General features: G+C 45.2%; 1 protein-coding gene, 1 long non-coding RNA gene and 1 other non-coding gene across 7 annotated transcripts in view; 2 read left to right on the forward strand and 1 right to left on the reverse strand.

Moving 5' to 3' along the window:
* WWC1 (WW and C2 domain containing 1) overlaps positions 1–26420 on the reverse strand; it is a 151541-nt gene that overhangs the window by 112538 nt on the left and 12583 nt on the right. The window lies entirely within an intron of this gene.
* LOC140632328 (uncharacterized) lies at positions 1566–4719 on the forward strand. The gene is made up of 3 exons (XR_012029847.1): positions 1566–2889; positions 3346–3503; positions 3592–4719. It is a non-coding gene; the product is annotated as an uncharacterized lncRNA (long non-coding RNA).
* Positions 20863–20966, forward strand: LOC140632762 (U6 spliceosomal RNA). The gene has a single exon (XR_012030455.1). It is a non-coding gene; the product is annotated as a U6 spliceosomal RNA (small nuclear RNA).

The raw sequence follows: 26420 nt of genomic DNA on the forward strand, positions 1-26420 counted from the left end.
GCCACCCAGCACATTCTGACCCATGCCAGGAATGCTCTCCTCCTCTCTCTGCATGACTAGCTCCTGGGCTTTCAGATCCTGGTTTAACTGTCACCTTCCCAAAGAGGTCTTATCTGACTGAGTCATCTTAATTAGGTCCCCCTTGCCTATTCTCCATCAAGGCACCATTTTATTTTGCTCATGGAAATTAAGACAAGTGGAAATTTTATGTTAGTTTCTTTGTTTAGTCATCTCTGTTCCCTATAACCCCTGCAACAGAAACTGGTTTACAAGATCCACACAAGCAGGGGACTATGTCTGTCTTGTTCATCACCAGGCCTGCATGGTACGTGTTTAACATGGTTTTCAGGGCTTCTCCATGTTGGCCTTCACCATGAGCCCTTGCTGACATTTTTGGGCCAGATAATTCTTTGCTGCAGGGGAACCGTACTATGCATTGTGGGATGTTTAGTCACATCTCTCATCTCTAACCATTAGATGCACCCCCTCCTCCAGTTATGACAACAAAAATGTCTCCGGACATTGCCAAATGTTCCCTGGGCTGGAGGCGGATGGGGGAGGAGGTGTCAAAATCTTCCCCAATTAAACCACTGATATATCTGTTGAAAGATTGAGTAAGTCAAAAGAAAAGAAAAGAGAATTCATCCATAAGTGCCGCATATAGTTTGAAAGTGGGGCTTCTGAACACCAGCAGAGCTGTTCACCACCACAAATAAGAGTGGAAGGGGAGAGGACATCTACAATCCCTGTGTCTGCAGGATCCCAATAATTTTGCTCCATCAATTGGTATAGATGGTTGGGCAGCTGGTAAGGGGAGTACAAGGTGATGTTCCCTTTTCTTAGAATGTCACCATCATCTTTATATAACCCAAAATCTCCCAGCTCAGTACCAATTTCTAACTATGGTCCTAGTGATTAGAAATAACACATTCTTTGCAATCAAGATTATTAACAATGGCTGATATTTGTAGAGCACGTACACCATCTAGTTTAATACTAGAGCCTGGGCATCATCACCTCCTTGACACACCAAAGACACTAAAGTGGGTTAGTTAGGACAGGTTAGGTAGCTTGCCTATGGGCACAAGCTGTGAGGTGAAGGTGCAGGGATCTGAGCCCACTCAGCTTAACTCCTTGCAATAACAAATTTACATGGATTTCTTAGCAAGTCAGAACACCAACCATTCAATGAACTTTACCCTCTATATAGTTAAGCCAGTTTCTAAACATACAGGAGGGGTATTTGGGATATAGGCTCAATCCCTTTGGCTTGGAGTCCCAAGGAGATTTTAAACCAGAAGGTATTGCTTTTAAAAATAAGAATATGCCCTGGCTCTTCTGCTAAATCCCAAATTACAGAAGCAAAGATGGCAGATCACACTGGAAAGGCCTCTGAAAGTCATCTACTGCTGAGGTTCTCAAACTAAGCTCTGAGAATACATGAGATATAGGAGGCCTCCATATCCAGGCAGGCTAGTGACACTGGGAAGCAAAGGAGGGCTTCACCTGCCAGGTACAATGTAGGATTTCACTTGAAATGGCTCCTTTCCACAAAAAAAAAAAAAAAAAAAAAAAAAAGTTTGAAAACCCCTAATATTGTCCACTGTCCTCACTTTACCGACGAGGAGAGAAAAGTGATTTGCTCTAAACCACACAGACTCTCCCCTGTCTGTTGAGAGTAAAGGAAAGCATGGACTCTGCAGGTGGATAAAACTGTGTTTGAATCCTGGTTCTGGCATTTAACGAAGTTCTCTCAGCCTCAGTTTAGTAATTTGAGAAATGAGAGTCATCACATCTCCCTTATCAAGTTTTGTAAACAAAAGAACTAATGAAGTGGCAGGAAGACTCTGAGTGTTCAGGTGCTGGTTGTCAGGGCAACCTGGAGATGGCACAGTGGTCAGAACAGGGGCTGGGAAGCCACGAGACAGATCTATGTTCAAATCCTGGCACTTCCTTGCCCAGCTGTGTGACTGTGGGCAGGTCATTTCAATTCCCAAGCTCTAATTCTTCATCTGCTTAAGTGGCTTGCTTCCTTGCTTCCAGGTGTGTTGGGAGGCCCAGACCAGATGAAGCATGCAAAGTGCTTACCACGTTGCATGGGACCTAACAGATGCTCCACAAGCACCTGCTTCTTTCCAACTTCTGTGGCACCTTGTTTGGGGAACTGCTGCAGAGATGTTCCTGTAAGCACCCAGGGTGCATGGACCAGAGACCTCCCCTCCTCCAGGGCATGCAATGCCAAGGACGCTTGGGAGGTGCACTCGCACCAGCAAGAAGCAGGTCTGGGTGATGAGTGTAGCGTGACTTAGAAGCCCCCACCTCACAGCTCCTTCAGAAAGAATGTATTGCATGACTGCACTTTTTATCTTTTTTTTGAGAAGGGGGTAAAAAATAAAGGCAAGAACTTCAAGGTCAGGTTCACTTCCCTGCAGGCTCCTCCTGGGCTGAAGTGAAATTTCAAGAATGCAGCCTCTGGGCCCAGTTTACATTCCCACCCTCTCTGGTATCCAGGATACCAGAGGGACCTGTCGCATTCCATCCCACCAATCAGCCTCCTCAGCCACATCCTGCTGGGGGCAGGGCCCGCCACGGGTTCTTGGGAGAAGCATCACTGCCTTGGCAGGAGGGTCATCCGTTCATTCATTTGTGCAGCATATACGTTCAGAGCTTACTGGAGCCAGGCCCTGGGGGTACGGTTTTATAGGAAAACAGCCCAAGTCCCTGCTCCGGGGGAACTTGCAGTGCAGTGAGGAGCCAGCCAGAAATACTGCGAGTTCTATGAAGTGGCCGCATACAGTGGCATGAGATTGTATACAGGCGGTCTGACCTACTCAGCAATGTTAGAGGAGGCTTCCTGGAGTAAGTGAGGACTGAGCTCAGGACTGAAGGGTGAGTAGTTGTAAACAGGTAAAGAGAGAAGGAAAGAACATTCCTGGTGGAGGGACTGTAATGCCTCTGCAAAGGCTCTGTAATGCCTCTGCAGACTTACTGACAGAATATGGAATGGAGGGTGGGGGACAGGATGGGGTTGGAGAAGCAAAATCAGGGTTAGACTTAGGTGAGTGCTCTATGGGTCATGTTAGAGCATCAAAATGTTTCATGCAAGGGGATGGCGTGTATCAGAATGCACAAGAACTCTATAATAAGATCGTCTTGGAGAATGGAGTGGGAAGGGAGGGTAAGATAAAAAGAAAGGACACAGTGAGAATTTTAGTAGCATGTCCAAGTCCCCAAAATGATGAACTTGGACTGATGGGGTGGGGTAGGGACACAGACAGCTGATGCAGGTAGAGCTTGACTTGTCTTCTTTCCAAATGTTTGCCTCCTTCTGGAAAACCCTGGCAGCCACACCAGTACCGAGCTGTTTCTGGACCGACGTTGCTCCAGAGTAGTCTCTCCATGTTGCAAAGATCACAGAGGTGCTGCCTATCATCATTAGGAACCTGATAAAACATCTGGTCTTGCATCAAGATCACTGCAGGAAGGAGAGCCACCCTCCCATGGTGAGGCTCACATCACCAAGACCACATTATCAGACTTAAAAGCTCTGAAGAGATGATCAAGGATTGTAATGACATATGCATTTTTCAGGCACCTCTGTTGCAAAATGAGCACCTTCTCCATTTCTAGAAGGGAGTCTATAGATGTTTAACATTATACACAGGAGACATGCTCAAAAAACATTTGAGGAAAGAAGAGAGACAGGGAAAGAAGGGGACAAGAACATAGTTAATTTGCTAGTGAGTAGTTTCTCTGAACACTCATGAGCCTCATGGAGTTCTTGGTCTTGTGAACATGGAAGTACTAGCTGGCTTTCAGCCTGATGAGAAGGATAACCAGACCTGGCTACCCCACATCTGGGTTCCCCCACTCCAAGATCTGGAAGTCAGGAGGCCCAAGATATGGTTGAGACTCTAAAGATTTCTCCTCCTTTTTTAAAGAAAAAAATTGGAGAAAATATAATGAAAAATAAAAAAACACAAAAGTCCATAAACACAGGCAACAAAAACTTTTCCCTCCTCACCCAGAGACGCAAGCCCCTAAAGGAACATGGAAGTGGAGATTTCCTGTGTGTCCTTCCAGAAATATTTTCCTTAAAAAACAACAACAACAACAACAACATTTGTTTCTCTCAGAAAGAGAGAGAGAGAGAGAGAGAGCGCAGGAGCATGAGGTGGGGAGGGGCAAAGGAAGAAGCAGCAGGGTCCCCACTGAGCAGGGAGCTCTTATCCCAGGACCCTGGGATCATGACCTAAGTCAAAGGCACTAAACTGACTAAGCCACCCAGGAGTTCCCAGAAATATTTTCATAAACCTACCAGAATGTGCACGTACCTAGCATGCACACACACGTGAATATATACGTGTAGGCTGATCATACACACTCTACTCCACAGAGCTAAGAAAGCAAGCCTCAATTACAACAGTCTTTGACACTACCAATAAACTATGGCCCAGTGCTTTCTTTACCTTAGAATATTTCCTTTATATATATTGAAAAAGCTCATTTGGACTTATTTAGATATGCACTTCATTAAACAGCTCTATTTTCCATATATGAAAAGAAAAATAAAAGCAAAATAAACTAGCTAGTTATTGATAAGATGGATCCTTTTCTCAGTGCTGAGTCATTAACACCTGTGTGTCTCTCACGGTGCCACTCTTTGTACCACTGGGCGCTGAGACAGCATCAGCGCTGATAACGTCTCTGTGATTTTCTTCCAAGCTACTGAAAATTACTTTGAGTTCTGATTCTGCTATGTTCCTGATTTTACCAGAAGGTACCAAAGAAAGGTTTTTTAATAAAAGAACAACGGTCTGTCCACAGTCGTTCTTTTTTTTTTTTTTTTTTTTTTTTCCCTTTTTTTTTTCCACAGTCGTTCTTAAGTGGTTTGTAGCTAAAACTCAGCAGGACCACAGCACCACTTGCACTAGCAGGAACACCAGAGTTTGTGCATGTGTGGGCAAGGACCATGGCCAAAAGCATTCCTGAGATGCGTTGCCAATTTGAAGATGTTACACACACACAAAAAAAAAACAAAACAAAAAAACACAAGTTAATCTTAAAACTGATAAATTCTACTACAATGCATACATAATCTCCCTCATCTGACTCTCAGTTGACTTGGGGTTGCAAACTCAAGTCACAACATGATCCAGGCAGGTAACTGAGTTAAGTGGAATAGGTATTAACACAAAGTATTAACACAAAGTAGTTTTAAAGTAGTGATTCTCCAAGGGTGGTCCTGGACCAGCAGCTATTTTAATCCTGCGTGGGCCAAATGTTCCATGGAATAGAGAATTCCTTCAATCCCCTCTAAAACACTATATTTATGGTTGTATAAGTATTTTTAACCCCATTTCTTTTTTTTAAAGGTATTATTTATTTATTCATGAGAGACACAGAGAGAGAGGCAGAGACATAGGCAGAGGGAGAAGCAGGCTCCTCGAGGGGAGCCTGATGCGGGGACTCGACCCCAGGACCCCAGGATCATGACCTGAGCCAACGGCAGACGCTCAACCACAGAACCACCCAGGCGTCCCTGATTCCATTTCTTTTAACATAAAATATACTACTCTGCATCTTGTTATTTGCTTAATCATGCATCTTGGAATTCTTTCCCTATCAGCACCTGTAGCTGTATCTCATGCTCGTTAATTATCTACATGGCACTCTACTACATGGATGTCCCTTAACTTACCTATGCAGCTCCCAGCATGAGAGTCAGGCTGTTTTCTGGTTTTGCTGCTCTCACACTCAAGGTTCCATGAGGAAGTAGCAAAGCTGCAGTCTGAAGCAAGACCCCAGTGTGGGAGGGGGGCAGCCTGGTGATCCCAAACTTGGGAAGGGCTGTGTGAATCACCCACAAGTGACTGTCTTGTGGTCAGTTTGGGACTCTGGGGAGGCAGGAAGGGATTGGTTGTAGAGGATTCCGGATGCATCAGAAGATTCAGCAGCTTTAGCGGGGAGGATGGTGAAGAGGGCCCATCTTTTTCTCTATCTTCCTCTTCTTACTCTGCAGAGCCCTGTATCCCCTAAACCGGGCCACTGCCTGCCCACAGTCTGAGACACTCTCACTGTATGCTGCTCCTATGCTCTATGTCCCTTTCTTCTGCCCTGCCAGCCCTACCTGTTTCTAGATAAAGAGAGGAAAGAGCAAGGCAAAGGGGCATGAGTGCCTGTGGAGGTGGAGAAAAGTCTTAGTTTCATTATCCCAGAATTCCCTTCCACCAAATCACCCCCCTCCAGCACATTTCATATACACATATGGTGGGCTTTGTAAGGGTGGGAGTAACAATAATGGTTACTGAACACTATACTGAGCACACACAATCCCAAGTCATTCTCACAATTCTGAAGGTACCTATTGTTAGCTCCATTTTATTGATAGGAAAACTGAGTCTTGGAGAAGAATGCTTTTGCTCATTACACAACACCTAAGTAGCCTCCTTCCACAGAATTGCTCAGTTTTTCAAGGGTTTCTTCCAAAGGGGTGTTTCTTAGGCAGCAAACTGAAGCTCAGAAGTCTTTCTTTTTGTGGCAAGTGCAGGTCCCAGGCCAATCCCAAAGACCTTCCAGTTCAATGAACTATGTCCATGGATGCGGTGAAGGGGACCCAGGCTGGGGGCAGGGGTGGTGGCAGGGGAGTGGAGACTTCTCTCAGTAATCATGTGAGGAACTTACATTTTGAACTAAAGCCATAGTTTTTGATGAATATCGCTTTATATCATTTTACTCTCCTCTTTGTTTAGCTTTCTATCCTTTTAATTATTGTTTTGCCCTGTTCCTTCCACTCATTCACTGACACCCACCCCTGCACCCAAAGGGGTGGAAGCAAGGCAGGTCTTCCTAAGCTCTCCTCCTGTCCAGTGGGCCAGGGGCACAGTCCAGGAATTCATACAATGTGGCAAAAAGGCAGTCTACTGATTCCAGGTTCATTAGCATGGCTCGTTGATTATAAATGCTCCCCTCCCCAGCCATCCCTCTCCCCAAAACACCCCAAACAGCAGATTAAGTTTTAACTTTTGCTGGCAGAACACCTGCTTCTAAAATTCCTCCTCCCTCTACCTCCTAGGATTTACAACACAAAAGTAAACATTTACACTGGTTAAGATTTACCAAAAGGAAGTGTGACCTGGAATGAGTTCTTTGAAGTTAGGTCACAAAAGAAGAAGGAGCGCTTTTTAAATCTATAAAATAAGAAACCTCAAAGCCTTCTAAATGATGTCTGACTCGGGCTTGGCAGTAATCAGGCCTTCTCAATTTTTCACTTGGGCATTGACGCCAGCATACGTTATCCTAAGTATAATTCCAAGCTACAGGTCTCTCTGCTCCAGGGTAAATGAGGTTATCAGTCAATAATGCAATCAAGTGGCTTCCTGGAAACTCTAGGGTAGAACTTTCTTCCTGAGATATTGCCAGGGAGGTAGAAAAAGGTACCCTGGAGAGGGGGAGACAAAGGGCAAGGCCAACTTCACAAGTGGCAAAGATCCTGAGGCCCACCTGTTCACTCCAGACAAAGCTGATTTTCTCAATGAGGCTTGTCTGTTTTACTGGAGGTGGGGAGAGGTGGGCACAGCCAGCCTGGGGTAGATGTTGGCTAAGCTGACCAAGTAAGTCCCAGATGCCTCAGCAAAGAATCACCAGACATTGAGATCATGCAGATACCTTTAGGGGAAAGGAAAGGAAACAATTCCACATCCCTACCCCAAGACTGCTGGCAAGGCCAATGGAAATGCTAGAATCAGAAGGGAAAGGATGATTGCACTTGTATGATGTTTGCATCCAATCAGAACTTTCTATTTCTTTAGTGATAACACCTACAGTGCAATCAAACAAGAATCCTGAGCACATGGGGCAAATCCCAGGCAGTGGTTGTGTGCACGGCCAAGTGGAGGAAGAGTAGATGAAGCAAGGACTCACCAGGAAACAGCACCATTAATAACTGACTTTGTCCTAGGCACCTGTTGGCTGCTTTACCCAGTTAGCTCGCTGGTCTTCAGTGCAGCCCAGGGAAGCAAGTGTTCTTATCTATACCATGAGAATGGGATTGCTGAGGCTGAGCTAACTTGGCCACAGTTGCAAATGGTGCCTAAGCCTACACTCTTTCCATTGTACAACGCAGCCTTCAAATGGAAGATGTGCATAAAAACTGGCTGCATGATAGGTCAGAAGAAGCAATGAACGTGGACTCCTCAACTGTGGGAGGCCCAGCTCAGCTTTTCTTAGCCGAGTGACCTGAGCAAGGCCTTCCACCCTCTGCAGGTGTTTGTGATCCCAGTTCTGTCCCTAGCCTCAGGTTTTCAGTGGGTTGCACATTGGAGGAAGGAGTCCACATCCACCCACTTGCTTCAACCTCCTGGATGATCCAGCCAAGTGTTCAGAAGTTTGTCAGCATGAACGTGACAGATTTCTGTAAGGCTTTTTCCTTGCTCCTGGGTTCCCTATCAAGAAGAATGCTCCTTCCAACATGAGTTTATAGTATTATTATATATCCTTCCAGAGTTGGGAAAGTAGCCAACTTTATGTTACACTACATCATTTTACACTTGGGTTTTTGTTAGGTGAACATCTACAAGCACTGGCCTTTCATGGTTCTTCAATCAAAGTCTGCCCCAGCAAGGCCTCACCTTTACTTGGAGAGTAAGACACATCCAGAGGCCCTGAGAGCATTTATTCTTGCTGCCTCCAGCTTCAGAGGGTCTTAGAAAGCCACGATCTCACTCAGAGGAATGCCCTGGTTCTGATTCTGAATTTGATCCAAGGACCAATAACAAACGTATTTCTCCACACTTCCAACGCTCCATTTCCCAAATTGTCAATTGGGACAATCCTATGAAAGGATTTACCTCCCAAGGTTGTCAGTGGAGAGCTAAGGAACCCCAGAAGGTAAAACTCTCTTAATCATAAACATTCTAAGCATTTCCTATGTGCTGGGGGGCCCTTTAACACACCATTTGAATGAGTATTAGACATGCATGTCAGAAACAAACACAAAAATATAGGACACAGGGTGAACAAATGAACCAATCAGTTAAATGAAGGAATGTAGGGAAGGAGAGGGGGGAGGACCTAGGAAGGCTAGTGGGGCCCTGAATCATGCTCAGAAATTTTGGGGTTTTCTATGGGCATTGGAGAAACATGAGAAGCTTCCGAGAAGAAGAGCAATTTACTCTGGAAAGTCCTATGGAAGAAAAAAAATTCCAAGAGGAGTTGCAATGTGAGTTGCTGGAAAATTTTCTTGGGAGTCTGGCTACCCTCTTACCCAGGGGCTGTTACAATAGCCAATGCTAAAAAATGACACTTTCACTCAGACAGAGGCCATGAGGACCACAAAGGACAAAGGATTGGCAGAGGGGTGGGGCAGACTTTAAAAGACCTCACCTATAGAATAATCTCAGCTGTCCCCTCAAAAATGCAAACTTACAAGGACAAACCCTCCCAGATGTGTATTTTTGTTCTAGGTCTCAAGTGTGAAATGAGGCTGTCATGCCAGCGTCCTGAACCACTAATTTCTATCCCCACATTCACCTCAAAACCTTTAAACAAAACAAAACAGCAAGGAATCACTGCTACACCCTCGCGTTCACTGCAGCATTATTCACAATAGCTGAAAGGTGGATGTAACCCCAGTGTCCATCAATAGATAAACAGAAAAACAACAGGTAGTGTGTACATACAATAGGATATTATTCTGCCTTTAAAAAGGACGTGCTGACAAAAGCTACAAGATGGATGAACCCAGAGGACATCATGCTACCTGAAATAAGCCAGTCACAGAAAGACAAATACTTTATGGTTCCACTTAATGTGAAATACCTAAAGTAGGGGAACCTGAGTGGCTCAGTGGTTGAGCATCTACCTTCAGCTCAGGTCATGATCCCAGGGGTCCTGGGATCGAGTCCTGCATTGGACTCCCCACAGGGAGCCTGCTTCTCCCCCCACCTATGTCTCTGCCTCACTCTGTGTGTCTCTCATGAATAAATAAAATCTTTAAAAAAATACCTAAGGTAGTTAAATTTATAGAGAGTAGAATGGTAGTTGCCAGGGGCTGAGGGAGAGGTGAGCACTGCATGAGGACAGAGTTCTGGTTTTGCAAGATGAAAAGAATTCTGGAGATGGAGGGCAGTGATGGTTCCACAGCAATGTGAATGTGCTTAACACCAAGAAGTGGACACTTAAAAATGCTTAAGATTGTATATTTTGTTATGTGAATTTTACCAGAATTTTTTAAAAAGTCTGGGAAGCAAGCAAGCAATCATTGCTGGATTGTCAGAAAATGGGACAGCATGAAAACAATGCAGTTCTTTGCCAACCAGGCACACCCCATCTGAGAACCTCCTCCTTCTCTTCCAGGCAACTTTTTGTTATTGCTCAAAAATTCCCCTAACGCCTTCCTCCTGTCCCACTGGATGCTGACTCAGCCCCTTTTAGTATCTGAATGGCAGGCGTCAGCCTTAGGGTGGACACTACTACCTTATTCTGTGTCCTGAGACACCTGGAGTTCCCAGTGACCAACACTGACCATACCCATCACTCCAAGACCTCAGCCCTTTCCAAACCTCAGGAGCCATAACCCTAAATCCTGTCTGGCACTTCACGTGAGATTGCCAGGTGCCAGAAAATGCTTCACCTCTTCTGTGGTCAGAAGAGGTGAAGTGCCCTGTGGGAACTGTATGGAAGGGCTCTTGTCAGAGAGCCCTAGAGCCTGCCTTCTGAGAGGCAAGGAGGGACACAAGTGGTCACAACGCTGAGCGCAGAAGGAGGCCGCCGACTTCAGCTTCCTTCTGCCCACCTCTGTCCTCCTCACTGACTCAAAGAAGATCAGGCCAAGAATGAGGAAATGTCTCCATCAATCCTTCCCCTTGCAAAAAGCTGGAAAACCGGCTCTCCTGGATCCCTTCCTCATGTATTTTGAACTCAGCTATTAGGTGTGTACACGCTCAGGATTATTATGTCTTTTTGAGGAACTGACCCATTATAACAAAAGCTCTGTCTCTGTACCTGGTATACTCCTGTTTCTGGAATACTTTGTATTTTGTCATTATAGCCATTCCAGTTGTCTTTTGATTGGTATCTCCCCACCCTTTCTCATCCTTTTACTTTTTGCCTAACTGTATATTTATATTTAAAGGGAATCTTTTGTTGGTAGTTTAAACACTTGTTCCCCCCACCCCCAACCTGACAGTACCTTTTAACTAGAGTGTTTAATCCCCTTTACTTTTTTTTTTTTTAAGATTCATTTATTTATTCATGAGAGACACACAGGCAGAGGGAGAAGCAGGCTCCTCAAAGGGAGCCTAATGAGGGACTCGATCCCAGATCCTGGGATCCCGCCCTGAGACGAAGGCAGCTCAATACTGTGAGCCACCCAGGTGTCCCTAAATCCCTTTACTTTTAATAAATTATTAATACGGCTGGATTCAAGTCTACGAACTTGCCAATTTTGTATTTGTCTCATCTGTTTGATTCCTTTTTCCTAAAGAAATCATCCACAATACACTATTATGTTAGCTTTAAACAATTATCTTTTAAAGAAATCAAGAAAAATTTTAAAGTCTTTTATATTTCGGGGGCTCTTAATCTCTCATGGAGATCCAAGTTTCCATCTGATATCATTTTCTTTCAGCCTGAAGAATTTCTTTTGACATTGCTTTTTGTGTAAGTCTGCTGGTAAGAATTTCTCTCAGCTTTTATCTGAAAATATCTTGGTTTTTACCCTCATCATTAAAGGATTTTTGTTGTTGGATAGAGGATTGTAGACTGACAGTCCCCTAAACCCCTGGCTTAGCATCTTAAATATATAATGCAATTATTTTGGGGCTCTGTTTCTGATGAGAAGACAGTAATAAGGCTCATTGTTCTCCCGTACATCATATGTATTTATTCATTGCCTGATTTTAAGGTTTTTCTCTTTGACTTCAGTTTTCAGCAATATGATTATGAATGTGTCTGGGTAGGATTGTCCACATGATTCTCCTCCTGTGTGGGGTTTGTTGAATTTCTTGGATCTGTGGGTTGATATTTTCCATCAACTATGGAACTTTTCAGTCATTATGTCTTCAAATATATTTTCTTTCTCCATTTCTCTCTCCTTTTGAGAACCCAAATACACACTTGTTAGACTATAGAATGTCCCACAGATCACTGAGGTTCTGACTTGTTCTTCCCCAGCTTTTCTTCTCTCTGTGCCTAGTTTGGATAGTTTCTATAGCCCCAACTTTAAGTTCAGTGTCCTCTTCTTTTCCTACAACATCCAATCTAATGTTAGATCCATCTAGCAGATTTTTCGCTGCAGGTACTATAGTTTTCATCTAGAATTTTATTTGGTTCCATTTCTCTACTAGTTTCTTTTCCTTTGAATCCTTAAACATATCTATAATACTTACTTTACAGTCATTTTTCTGCTAATTCCATCATCTCTGCCATCTCTGGATCTGTCTCTACCAACTTTCCTGTTAGGTCTAAGTACCTTTTCTATTATATGCTCGATGTGGTGACTACTGAGCTTCTGAGAATCTGGATTTTGTTTTCTTTCTTTAAAAATGTTTTGTTGTGGGGGCACCTGGGTGGCCCAGTCGGTTAAGCATCTACCTTCAGCTTGGGTCGTAATCTCAGGGTCCTGGGATTGAGCCCCACATGGGACTCCCTGCTTAGCGGGGAGCCTGCTTCTCCCTCTCCTCCCCTCTTGTGCTCTCTCGTTATCTCTCTCTCTCAAATAAAGCTTTAAAACAAAACAAAACAAAACAAAAACAATCCAAAACATTTTGTCGTGATGGGCAGTTAATTCATTGACAGACCAGCTTTATTCTCTTGAGGCTTCTTAAGCTTTGTTGGGCAGTGAGGTGAGTATAATGATAGAAGCAACATGCTAAGAATGGTGAAGCAGAGAGGCCTAAGGAACCTGGGTACCTGGTCACCATGTGGAGCTACCACTCCAATCCTGACTGGCTTGTCTTGTGATTTTTTAAAAAATATGATAAAGAAGTAAAGTTAACTCTTGAAGTTAAGCTACTATTATTTCTGACTTGTGCTGCCAGCAGCTTAAACACTCTGTTAAAAGTACTGAATATCTACTACATAGAGCAAGTGCTAGGTATTGGGGATAAAGTAATTTACAAGTTAGATGCAGTTCCTGACCTAACAGAGCCTGTAGTCTAGAGCAGGGGATGGTCAACTACTGCCTGCAGGCCAAACTCATGCATTGCCTGTTTTTGCAAATAAAGTAGTTTTCAGTGGCACACAGCCATCCCTATTTCTTTACATATTACCTCTGACTGCCTTTGTGCTATAAAGTTAAGACAGTGGTATGGTCCACAAAACCTGAAATGTTTACTCTCTAGTTCTTTATAGAAAGAGGTTATAGACTCTTGTCTACGATAGTAGTTCTCAAACTTTCTGGTCTTAGGACCCCTTCACCATCTTAAAACTGGAGAACTTCTAAGAGGTTTTGTTCATGTGTGTTTATCAATATTTACCATATTAGAAATCAAAACAAAAAATTTGAAAATACTTATTAATTTCTTTGAAAATAACAATAGTAATCGCATTGCATGTTAACCTTTTTTTTTAATTTTTTTTTAAATTTTTATTTATTTGTGATAGTCACAGAGAGAGAGAGAGAGAGAATGAGGCAGAGACACAGGCAGAGGGAGAAGCAGGCTCCATGCACCGGGAGCCCGACGTGGGATTCGATCCCGGGTCTCCAGGATCACGCCCTGGGACAAAGGCAGGCGCCAAACCGCTGCGCCACCCAGGGATCCCGTTAACCTTTTTTTAATTAAACATTTTAAATTTATATACTTATAAACTTTTTTACACTTAGATGTTTTCTAAGCCCCGACAAAAAATTAGAAGAGTCGTATTACTTTATATTTTTGCAAAACTCTTTAATGTAAAGCTTAACAGAAGACAGCTGAGTCCTAAGAGATGCATTTGCATCAATCTGTTGCAAAATCACATATCATGTAGCCTCTGGAAAACTGCACCGTCCTCTCGTGATAGACCCAAAGTAAAAAAAGGCAAATAACTTCTTAGTATTATGAAGTTTTGACTTTGCAGATGCCCTAAGAGAATCCCTGGGGCCTCCAGGGAACCACACTTTGAGAACGGCTGTCTAGAAAAGTCCTAGGCTGACATTAAACAGAAAAAGACATGAGGTCTAATTAGCTAATTATCACTGAACAACTGATTTAAAGAAAAAGAATACTGCTCTGTGAGGGAATGTAAACCCCAAACCTGGCCCCATCTGGGGAGTCGGGAAATAATTTCTTGAGGAAATGATATTCCAAGATGGGCTTGGAAAAGACAGTTAACCAGGTGAAGGCAGGAGAGGGGCGCTCTCCCTTCAGTGCATGTGCTCCTCTGCGTGGCTGAGAAAATTGGGTTAGGCTTTGGGGAAGGATCAGAAATGAGGAGGAATTTCCCATGACATCTTCCCCTGAGGGGACCAGGTCAGAGATGTGCTCTGGGAAGCAAAGGGAAAGCTGTTACCCCAAGGTCCTTCTGACATGCCTGGAATTCACATCAGAACAACAGGCAAACCCTGATCTCTCTGGGACTAGGTGGAATGTTCTACAGATGGGGCACTATATGGAGGCCCAAATGCTGAGACTCAGGGGACCCAGGGGGCACGGACATGAGGACAGTCAGGCAAACCCTTAGGATGCAGTGTCCTACAGTAACACAGGCAGCAACACAAACCCTTAGCTACCGTCTTCCTTAAGGCATCAGGAGCCATTCCTCATCCAGAGGAATTTGCTGTAAAAGTTACTGGGTGAGGGACCACAGCAGCTCTCTTTCCACTCGATTGCTGGACCTTGTCCCCATCTCCCTCCCAGTTACCAGAGCTCTGCAAACACTGGCTCTCAAAGCCAGGGTCTGCCAAGTTTCAGGATGGCTATCGAAGGCTGCCGCGGTTCTTCCTCCTGACGTGCCCGCCCTTGGGGTATGAAAACCCTACAGATTCTAGCTACCGTCTCACCTCAAATGCCCCCACCTGATACACAGTAGGCAGAGAAGAAAGCTTTCCCCAGTAGATGGGAGGCAGCAGGTTCGACTCTGTTCACTGAAAGTAATGCTCCCTGCAGTCAGCCCACTGCTAGCAAGTCTTGAGGTATTCTATGGGACTTCGCTGTGTTAGTTCCCGGAGTCCTCCTAGGAGCCCTGTGAGATCCGTTTACATGTTATCCCATTTTACAGATGAGAAACTGAGGCACAAAGAGGTCTTGCTGCTGACCCAGGTGACAGTCAGTAGGGAGTGAAGCCACCATTAAACCCAGGCATTTGGCTTCTAGCATTCAGCTCCTTGAATATACATTTTACTGCCTCTCTATAATTGGAAGGACGTGAGGAGTTAGTTTTTTATTTCCAAAATTTTTTTAAAGATTGTATTTATTAGAGAGAGAGAGAGAGAGAGAGAGAGCAAGCACACGAGTGAGGGGAGGGGCAGGAGAGGGAGAAGCAGAGAGCCTAATGCAGGGCTCTATCCCAGCACTGCGAGATCATGACTTGAGCCAAAGGCAGACACACAACCAAATGAGTCACCCAGGTGTCCTGATGCAGTTAGTTTTTAAAAAAGTATCCATGTAGATACTCAACACTGCTTATTTATCAGCAGGGAAATGCAAATCCAAACCACGAGATACCATTTCACACCCATTTGGATGGCTACTATACAAAAACCCAGAAAATAACAAGTGCGTTGGTGAGGCTGTGGGAAATGGGACACCCTGCACATGGCTGCCGTAGATGTAAAATGGTGCAGCCACGGTGGAGAAAAGTGCAATGACTCCTCCAAAAAAAAATGTTTTTTAAAGATTTATTTATTCATGAGAGACACACACAGAGAGAGGCAGAGACACAGGCAGAGGGAGAAGCAGGCTCCATGCAGGGAGCCCGATGCGGGACTCGATCCCGGATCCTGGGATCACAACCTCAGCCGAAGGCAGCTGCCCAACCGCTGAGCCACCCAGGCATCCCAACTCCTCCAAAAATTAAAAGTAGAATTACCATATGATCCAGAAGTTCCCCTTCTGGACTTCTGGGGTTACAGCCAAAGGATTTAAAGGCAAAGACGTGAACAGATACTCTCATATGCCCGTCAGAGCAGCATCATTCATAATAATCCAAAGGTGAAAGCAACCCCCGTGTCCATGAGTTGGATAAGTAGATAAACAAAATATTGCAGGTACACACAATGGAATATTATTCAGCCTTAAAAAAGGAAGGAAATTCTGCTGCATGCAACAGCAATGGATGAACCTGGAGGGCGTGACACTAAGTGAAACAAACCAGTCACAAGATGACAAATACCAAATACCGTGTGACTCCATCATATGAGGTACCCAGAGCAGTCAAACTGATATGACAGAAAGAACGATGGTTGTCATGCACAGCAATGTGAATGTGTTCAATATCATGAACTGGACGCTTACTATGGTTAACATGGTAGATTTTGTGTCTGTTTTACCCAATCAAAAATAAATGTTTTAAAAAGTAAACTAATAGGTAATACACCTCAGAATGTTTATTATTATAATTGCAGTAGGAATTACCCTGAATGATGTTTTGAAGTTGGGGGTGGGGGGGTTGCTGACTATTTCTGAACTTCTGGAACCGAAAGAGCCCTTGCAAACAGATTAAGTGCTATGGCCTTTCCCTGGTTTGCATGCCAAGCCAAAAGAGGTGATTAGCAGGCTTAAACTACTGGTTTCTAATCAGAAAGTTAAAAAAAAAAAAAAAAAACCTTTGTCAAAGAGAACAGGAACAAAGGGCCAGTAGGCCCAGGGGTTATACAATAAAAGCTGGATCATGCTGTGTAAAAAGGCCCCTCCATCTCCTCATGGCTGTGTCCTCCTAACACCGGGATCTTCATGACGTCGAGGGCTATTGTACTGTATTGATAACACATCATTCAGTGTTGCCTGGCCTCTCACAAAGGCAGGCAGTGTCCCTGCATGCAAGGAGGACATTTAGGAGACAAATTCCAAGAGTCATTAGCAATTGCATCTTAACTGTTCCCATACATTTGCCTCTCCTTCCCATACAATCCTGTTCCTCTCCCTCCCTCTCCCTCTCTCTCTGTTTCTCTCCCTCCCTCCCTCCCTCCCTCCCTCCCTCCCTCCCTCCCTCCAGTGAGTAAGGATACTGGGAATACTGGAGAACAGGACTCTTCTGGAAAGGCCTCTGTGTTCACTTTTCCAAACAGCGACAGATCCTAAGAGGGCAGGGGCTAAAGAGGGAAGTAGAAGAGGAGGTTGTGGCAGGGGGAGGGCCCAGGAGGCAGTGCCTGGGAGCTAACAGGGAGCCTGCGTCCCATGGGTCATCACAACTCCACCTCCTCCACACCCCCTGGCCATGCTGCCCACCACCCGCTGGCAACACCTCCTGTCCTCACCACCCTATAGAGCAGGGCCTGTGGGATCTGGCTGCCTGTGGACTCTAGGAAGGAGGCAGGAACTTCCTCCAGCGCCTGGATTCCAGTCGCTGCACCCAGGAGAGTGCGAAAGCTTAACTAATTCTCAAATCAGGACACATACACAAAACCCTCTGAGAAGTGGTAGAGAACTCAATGAGTGTTAGCAATGTTACATCAACGCGAGCCAATGACCTCCAGGAGACAATGCGGCAGTGACAAGCCCTGAGCCCTGGATGGAAACCCAACCCCTTGTGCCAACTTGCTGTGTGATCTTGATAAATTCCCTAATCTCTCTGGGCCTCAGCAGCTACTGAGGACAAGTGAAACAGTAAATGAATGTAACTTTCCTTGGTATGTGGCAGTGGTCACAACCTCCAGGAAGTTTCCTCAGCTTCTAGCAAGATTTATGAACTTTATTTCTGAATATAAAATTCTGACCAAATGACAGCACAGCACTGTCTTCCTCCTAGAAGCAAAACAAGTATAACCTGGGGAGATGAGAAAAGAAAGGGAGTAGATTCAGAAATAATATGCTTGTGGAAAAAAAGGCACAAAAGAAACTCAGTAATTACCCACGATCTTAGACTACCTGGCCCCCATCCCCTGGAATTAGAGCAAATGTCTGAAGGACTGTGACATAGCCCACATTAACTAGAACTGGATGCTCCCCTTTCATCAACTCAAGAAGCTCTGCTGAGGGCCTACTGCACACTGAGCTCTCAGCGACTCCACCCTGCCCCTATAATTCAGTCAATCCTTTCTCTTCCAAGGGCCAAGGAAGGTTCTGACCCTACTTTGGACTGAGAGCAGACTGCCCTTACCCTGACCTCAGGCATCAAGAGGTCAGTTCGTCTCCTGTACTGAGGTCCCCTGCGGTCACAACCAACAGTCTGGGCTAACCTAGAGTTCCCTCTGGTGGCTCCCCTGCCAGCCCCCAAAAGGCCTCCCGCCCACCAGAGGCACACAGATAAGCAAGATCAGAGCAGGGACCCTGGGCTCATAAAGCAGGCTTCCTGGTGTTCCAGTGAAGGATAAGGAACTGCGGCCCGTGTTTCAGAGAGAGGTGATGGGCAGCATTTTTAGAACAGAGGCAGCCAGCTCTTCCTTCACCAACACGACGAAGAGGGCCTGTGTAATTTCTGTTGGGTGAACAGTTACCGGTTTGGCAAACAGCAGTGCAGAGCCTTACACAGAGAATCACGGTAGCAAACGCTGAGAAACTCTGGGGGAAGGCTCTGTGGGAGTTCCACGGTCCAATAGCTCTATTCTTTAATGCCTCCTGTCTGACAAGAGGGAGGCTTGCACATTCCAGCGGCCCTGGGTGCGGGGTCAGGCCAGGGCTGGCAAACTGTCCTTGAGTGTTTTCTTCTACATCAGGAAGGCTTCCTGAGCGGCAGACCCAGAGCTGAGCTTCCACCCAGGACGCCTCACCCCCATGCAGCTGGGCTCTGCCCCCTGCCACTCAGAGCCCTGGGCTCTCCCTGGGTCTAATGCTCACCCTCTGGCTTGAAAACCTGACCCAGGACTTCAGACTGACCAAGAGAGGAGTCAGAGGGTGGCAGCTTCTCATCAGGAGGCATCTACTCATCACCCTTCGTTCTGCAACTTGCCCGTTGCCTCTCAGCTGCCTTCAAGGGTACCCATGCATTTGCTAGGACTGATTCCATGCAAGACATTGTGCCGGGCCTGGGAGACAGGCAGGACACTTCCCCATTGGGTGGAGAACATAGACATGAAAAGGATCACAGCTCCACCGTGGATGCATATGAGAATGGTGCACAGGGGGCGGGGGAGGCCTTTACCCGAGCTGGGACAAGGCAGGCTCCCGTAAGAGGAAGCCTTTAAGCGGGGTGTAGCAATGCAGAGCGGGAGTGTCAGCAGGCAGGGCGCACACAGGGTTCATGCAGAGCACAGAGAGCATCTCCTGGGGCAGGGAAGAGAGGGCTTCAAGTTTAAGGTGTATTAGAATTGTCTGGGTAGCATATTTAAAATGTAGATTCCAATAAATAAAATAAAATTTAAAAAATAAAAATAAAAATAAAAATAAAATAAAATAAAATAAAATAAAATAAAAATATAGAATCCTGGAGCCCCACTGAGATTCTGATTCAGTATATTTCAGGTGGGGGCCCAGGAATCTGTTTTACGGGCTCCTTGGGGGAGTAAGGCAGGAGGTCTATGGACCACACTCTGAGAAACTCTGCTTTGAAGGAATGGGGGGGGGGAGCCATTTGTGGCTTTGATGGAATATTGGTTTATTTTTCTGGAATGTTCCCAAGGGGACTTTGGACAGCTCACTAATGATTTGTTCTTTAGTCATTTTACACAGACAGACATACCAACATCAAACAAACTGGAAATGAACCCAGGGAGGGTGTTAGGAGCCCCACTCACGTGGATGGCTGTCACTGTGTTCCATGGGATGACGATGGGCATTATCTCAGGAATGTGTCAGGGCAAGGTCCACACTTAACGCCAAAAGGCTGTCCACAGGTGAACCAGGGCCCAGCAAGCAGTGATGGGAAAGCCTTCTGGAATCTGGCCACACCTCCCTGCCAACTCCATGCCAGGAAAGGCAAGGCAGTCTGCGGACTTCTTACAGACTTTCTCTGCAGCCCACAGCTGGCTTTCTGCCCCTCCTGTCCTGGGTCCTCCATCAGGAGCCTGGTCTCTGCCACCCTACTCAGGGTCCTCCTGGCTTGGACCACGGATTGCATGTGTGGCCTCTGGCTCAACCAGCCTAAGCCTTGGCTGTAGGTATTGTTTCTGCTAGTACCCTCATGGCAATACTTTTGGCCTATTCAGAACTAGTTCCAGGGAGTCCGCCATTTGTTTCACTGGCTCAAGCCCCTGCCTGGGAAGCTTACAGGGGAACCCCAGACCTCCTTGTCTTGCTCTTGCCACTGTTCTCTGAGGGTTGGAACTCTGCCTTTGGGATCTTTGCCAAGTGCCTGCTGGGCCACCTCATTATGTGTTACAGCCACAGGCACTAGCCTCCCAAGGGTTCCCACCTTCCAACTGCCCATGTCCCCAAGGGCCATGTTTTGCCACCCTGGGGATTTCCCGCACAGCCTGATCTGTTCTGCCCCAACTGCTGAATATGTTACAGTCTCAGGACCTGCCTTTTCTCAGCAGGTGTGATACCCTTTGAACTGACTTTCACACTCATCCGGCTTCAATCCCTTATTCCACGTGGAGCTCTGAGAACAGGCTAAGAAACTCATCCCCTGACAGCGTTTATAACTGGTGATAATAATCCACTGTTTATTGATAGTATGACTACATGGTGTGCCCCACATCATAGTTGGTAAGAGCTAGTCAGCCACAAAACAAAAACAAAAAACTAAAACAAACAAAAAACCCAGGGCTACACAATAAACAATAAGGAGTATTAAATGAACATGCTTAAGGACCACTGGGATCTCGTTAAAATGCAGCTTCTGGTGCTTGCTTCAGAAGCACATATACTAAAACTGAAATGATACAGAGATTACCATGGCCCCTGCGCAAGGATGACACACAAATTTGTGAAGCATTCCATATTAAAAATAAAAAAAGCAAAAACGGTTTTTGATTCCGTGGGTCTGGAGTGGAGTCTGAAATTCTGTATATTTAACAAGCTCCCAGGCAATACTGATGTGCAGGTCCACAACCCGCACTTCCAGTAGCAAGAGGGTAGGGATCAATCACACTAATGAGTGGGAGTCTGTCATACCGGGGAGGGGGACCAGAAGCAGGGCTCAGAATCGAGCATGTGCTCAAACACAGTACCCACCAAATCCTACTCATTGCCACAGAATCAGAACAATTTACATAGAAGTTCTGAGAAAGAATGACTGGGGGATGGCCAACTGCCCACAGACTCTCCTGAGCAGACAGCTGCTGCTGTGGTTGGTACCACATGACCCCTGACCCTTGTCACAGTTTCCTATACCAGGTGAGTCCAACTCAAGGTCAGCTCTGCAATTTTTCCAAATCCACACTGAATTTTTGGACACTGAGCTAACTGTGATTGTGGGGTTGAAGGGTTATAAGACTGGCTGGGGCCGTGAAGGGGATCAGGGTCACCTAATGCTGTGATAATGTCATAACTGTTCACATTTTTGAGTACTTAGCCTGAGCCTTGCTGTCCGATTAGTGCCTTACACGAAGAATCCATGCCGCAATTCTCACAATTGTCCTTCAAAGTGGATAGCAATTTAAGAGTGGGAGCTCTGAAGCCAGACAGCCTGAGACTGAATCCCAGCTTTGGGGATTTCTAGCTGTGTGACCTTAAGCAAATTACTTAGCACCCCCCCCCCCCCATGTCTCCACTTCCTCCTCTGTGTATAGGGAGAACTACAGCACCTCCCTTAGACAATTAGTTGAATAAACATAAAGCATTTAGTGTACACTCAGCACTCAATAAAATCGTGATTTTTTTAACCTTATTTGTATAAAGCAAGAAACTGAGGCTCAAAGAGCTTAAGTAGCTTGCCCAAGTGTACACAGAAAGTTAGAGGCAGAAATGATTGGAAACAAGGTTGTGAATTTATGAGCAAATTTTAGATCTGTTGTTGTAGGTTTCAGGAGACATCATAAATTGTAGCCACCAGCTGCAGTCCCACCTGCCTGGCAGCGAGGACTGCTATTCCCTGCCTTAGATTCCTGTAAAATCTTAGTTCACAGTAGTCTCTTTTTTCCAGAGCCATCTGGGATGGGCTTTTTCTGGTTTTGACTAGAAGAGAATTGACTTAAAGTAGAGCTCTTCCGGCAGGAGCAGGGAGGGAGGTGATGGATGAGGGAAGGCCTCCTGGAGCTGGCATCATCACCTGTGGGCTGTGAAGGAGGTGGGGCCTCCACGGATTCAGGCTGGGCTGGGAAACTGACTGCGATGGGAGAATGGCAAATTGTAGGGCATGTTTGGGTACTGCCACTAACACAGGTGGACTATATGCAGAAGACCAATGAAGAGAGCTCAGTAATCACAGCTAGCAACGACTGTCACCTGCACGCTATGCTGTTGGGCATTCTGCAAAGTATTTTAGATAAGCTTATTTATTTTTATTTTTTTAATTTTAGATAAGTTTAATTTAAACTTATTAAAATTGTATGAAGTGTGGTTATGTAAGAGGATGTTTTATTTCTTATACACACATACACTAAACATACTAAACACTGAAGTACTTAGTGGACAGAGACATGATGTCCAATTTAAGAGTAATAACCAACTTGCTTTTTTTTTTTAAGTAGGCTCCATGCCCAACATGGAGCCCAATGTGGGGCACAACGTGGGGCTTGAACTCTTGACCTTGAGGTCAAGACCTGAGCTGAGATCAAGAGTGGGGCACTTAACCAACTGAGCTACCCAGGTGTCCCTATAACGTACTTTTAAATGGTTTATATATGTCATGGTTTCATATATTTAATCATATATGTTTGTATATATAAGTACACATACACAAACTCACATACACGTAGGGAAAATGAGAGACTATAAGTTAGATGGGTAACATGTAAAAATTGGTCAATTTGGGTAAAGGGTCTATGGAAATTTCTTATATTTTTGCAACTTTCCTGTAAGTTTAAAATCATATCAAATTTAAAAGATACCAAAATACACCTAGAAAGATTTTTTAAAAATCTTTAAAAATAGTATGAACTCAATACTGCTATTACCCCCATCTCATTCATGAGGAAAGTGGGGCAAAGCAAGAGAGACAGAGAAAATGGGGCAGGCTCAGCTTTGAGGAGCTTTGATGCCAAGCTCGGAAGGTTGTCCCTCAGCAAGTTTGGGACCGGGGGGATGTCTGTGGAGTGTAAGGAGGGGAGTGGGCAACACTGGGTAAGACAAGACCCATCTGAAAGCATGCCACAGGCTGGCTAGAAGGGTGAGGCCTCTAGTTTGGGCTCTGTTTTCAACTAAGCCTCAGTAGGAATAAAAAGAAAAAAGAAGAGGTGTCAAAGTCCATAAAAGAAAGGCTGGCACCAGAACCTGGAGCGAGATGGGGGTAGGGAGGAATCCAGAGGATGGAAACAGGGGTGGCCAGTATGTGGTGGGGAAACTGGGTACGTGGGTGCCACTGGGGAGAAATACCTATGATCTGCTGCATACCTTTTGGACCTTTCGAATTTGAACCATGTGTATTTTAGACATTATGGGGGATTCCTCTCAGGGAATGGCAGAAGAGGCAAAGCTGTCTGAGACCAGGACTGGATTCAGACTTAAATGTATTGTAGTGTCCAGCGTTTGTCCGGACCCAAAAATGATGTCTAGTGGGAAACTGGAAGTGGGCAGTGTAGAGGAGGTAGCAGAAAGCATGGGGTCCCAGGACACCACAAGGGAAGAGCAGTGGGAGATAAGACCACAAGATGCCCTCCCTTTCCTGGAGAAGAGCGACTGTCAATAGAGGAGAAGGGTCACTACCACCACTAGATGCCTGTGCACTGTTGGCAGGAATGTACATTGGTGCAGGCATGATGCAAAACAGCATAGGAGCAAGCCCCTGGGGGGCTCAGTCGGTGAAGTGTCTGCCTTGGGCTCAGGTCATGATTTCAGGGTCCTGGGATCCAGAGGTGTTGAGGGGGGGTGTCACTGCTCAGCGGGGAGCCTGCTTCTCCTTCTCCCTCTGCCTCTCCCCACCCTCATGCTCTCTCTAATAAATAAAATCTTTAAAAAAAAAAAAAAAAAGAAAAAGAAAAACAGTATGCGGGATCCTCAAAGAATTCAAAATAGAGCTACTATATGACCTAGAAATCCCGCTTCTGGGTACTGATTTGAAGGAAATGAAACCACTAATTCAAAAATATATCTGCACTCCATGCTCACTACAGCATCATTTACAACTGCCAAGATATGGAGACAGCCTAAGTGGCCACTGATGAATGAATGGAGAAAGAAAATGTGGTGTACATATACAATGGAATACTACTACCATAAGGAAGAATGAAATCTTGTGTTAGCATAGATGGACCCTGAGGGCAGTATGGCTAAATGAAATAAGACAGAAAATGATAAATAATGCATGATCTCATATGTGGAATCCAAAAATAAAATAAAACAAGTTCACAGATACAGAGAACAGACTGGTGGTCGCCAGAGGCAGGAGGTGTGGTAGGCAAAATGACTGAAGGACCTCGAAAGGTACAAACTTCCAGTCACAAAATAATTAAGTCCCGGAGATGGAATATACAACATGGTGACCCTAGTTAACAAAACTGCACCACACACTTGAAAATTGCTAAGAGCAGATAGTAAAAGTTCTCATCACGAGAAAAAAACCTGTAACTATGAATTGATAGATGTTCACCGGACTTACTGTGATGATCATTTTGCAATATATATAAATACTGAATCATTATTTTGTATACCTAAAACTAAATTTGTATGTCAAATGCATCTCAACAAAATAAATAAAAATTAAAGAAAGGCACCAGTAGATGAGGAGGGTCAGCCACGCTGTTAGATGCTACAAGGAGGTCAAGTTAGACATCAGTGGGTGGCTCCTGTGACCTTTCTGGAACTGTGATCAGAGGATGAGGTGGCAGAAGGAGGATGGGGGGTGCTGAAGCATGAGTGGGGGCTGTGGATTCAGTGGGTACGGAACTCCTCCATGTTCTTCAGAGCAAGGGGCATGGGGTAGGACACAGCCTGAACATTTAGTCTTGGAGAGGGAACACCTGAACACACTGGAGAAAAACTCACAGATGCCTCACAAAAGGAAGAGATTTCTCTGATACGAGGACCAAGAAGTGGGCCAGGTTGTGGTAAAGGCTGAAGGGATTTCTAGTCCTGGTTGAGTTGAGTGGTTCTCAAGCTTAAGACAGCATCAAAATCACTTGGGGTTTCTTTTTACACACATGGAGTCGGCGTTCCATGTATTCCATGGGTTCTGATTATGTTGACTGGGGCTGGGCCTGGAAATATGCATTAGCCACCCTTAGGAGGTTCAGATGGACACAGTTGAGAGACGATGCCGGACTGGGGGGAAACCTGGCTCCTAGGCCAAAGTTAAGAAACCCTGTTTGTTACCACCACAGTGAGTGCCACAATCTATTGACTGGAATTAAGAAAACCTGGCTGAAGACAGAGACAGGCCATTATTATAGATGCATCTTATTTAAAGTTAAAAGCAAACTCAGTGTTTCTAATTATAGAACATAAGAAATTTATGGCTTGACCTCTGGTGTCATTCATAAGGACTGTTATTTTCTCTTCATTTTCCTGATCTGTAATTATTTTATGTTTTTAGTATTTATCTGTAAGCTCCATGAGGGACAACGTCGGCCTTTGTTCACTGCTGTACCCCCTTCCTAGCACAGCTCCTATCAGGAACCAAATGCACAAAGGTGATGGCATTCTTTTGTTTCAATGCGCTCCACTGTGCAACAGAAGTGGATGGTAATTCATGCCCAGCTGGAGCCATTTTGGGCTTGAGATGACCCAAATGTCTTCCAGTGAACCCAAAACAGACATTCTTCGGGATGTTCTGCTGGGCAAGCAAGAATGCTGCAAACCAAGCCCATATGCTGTGCAGACACCAAGAGTCCAACAGGAACTTGATTCTTGCAAAGTCTTCTGTGCCAAAGTAATAAGAGACGGAAGCTGTCTTGGACAGAGTCAGTAGGGAGGGTGAAGCAAAGACACTGATCACCACCACGGACCAAGGAATTTGGTCAAGGACATTGATCCCTGGGCTTTTGAAAAACCTACTGTAATCAGAAAAACAGCTCGCTCACCCTGCCTACTAAAGGGGGATATCTGCTAAAACAGGAATAGAGCAAACACAAAATTCTGGACTCCCCCAACAGACTCCAAGCAACTTGAAGTTAGTTGGTGCTGCAGGAATCACCAGAGTGAAAGGGGCTCTGGTCTGAATTACCAGGATTAAGTCAGTGGTGCTCTCCCTGCCAGCCTTGCCTGACCTACAGGATGATGAAGAACATGCGTTTTGGGAGCGGGCAGACTGAATCCCACTTTTGCCACTTATTAGCTTACAATCATGGGCAAGTTTTCAACTCC

The sequence above is a fragment of the Canis lupus genome, chromosome 4, assembly GCF_048164855.1.
Source record: "Canis lupus baileyi chromosome 4, mCanLup2.hap1, whole genome shotgun sequence".
Taxonomy (NCBI): domain Eukaryota; kingdom Metazoa; phylum Chordata; class Mammalia; order Carnivora; family Canidae; genus Canis; species Canis lupus.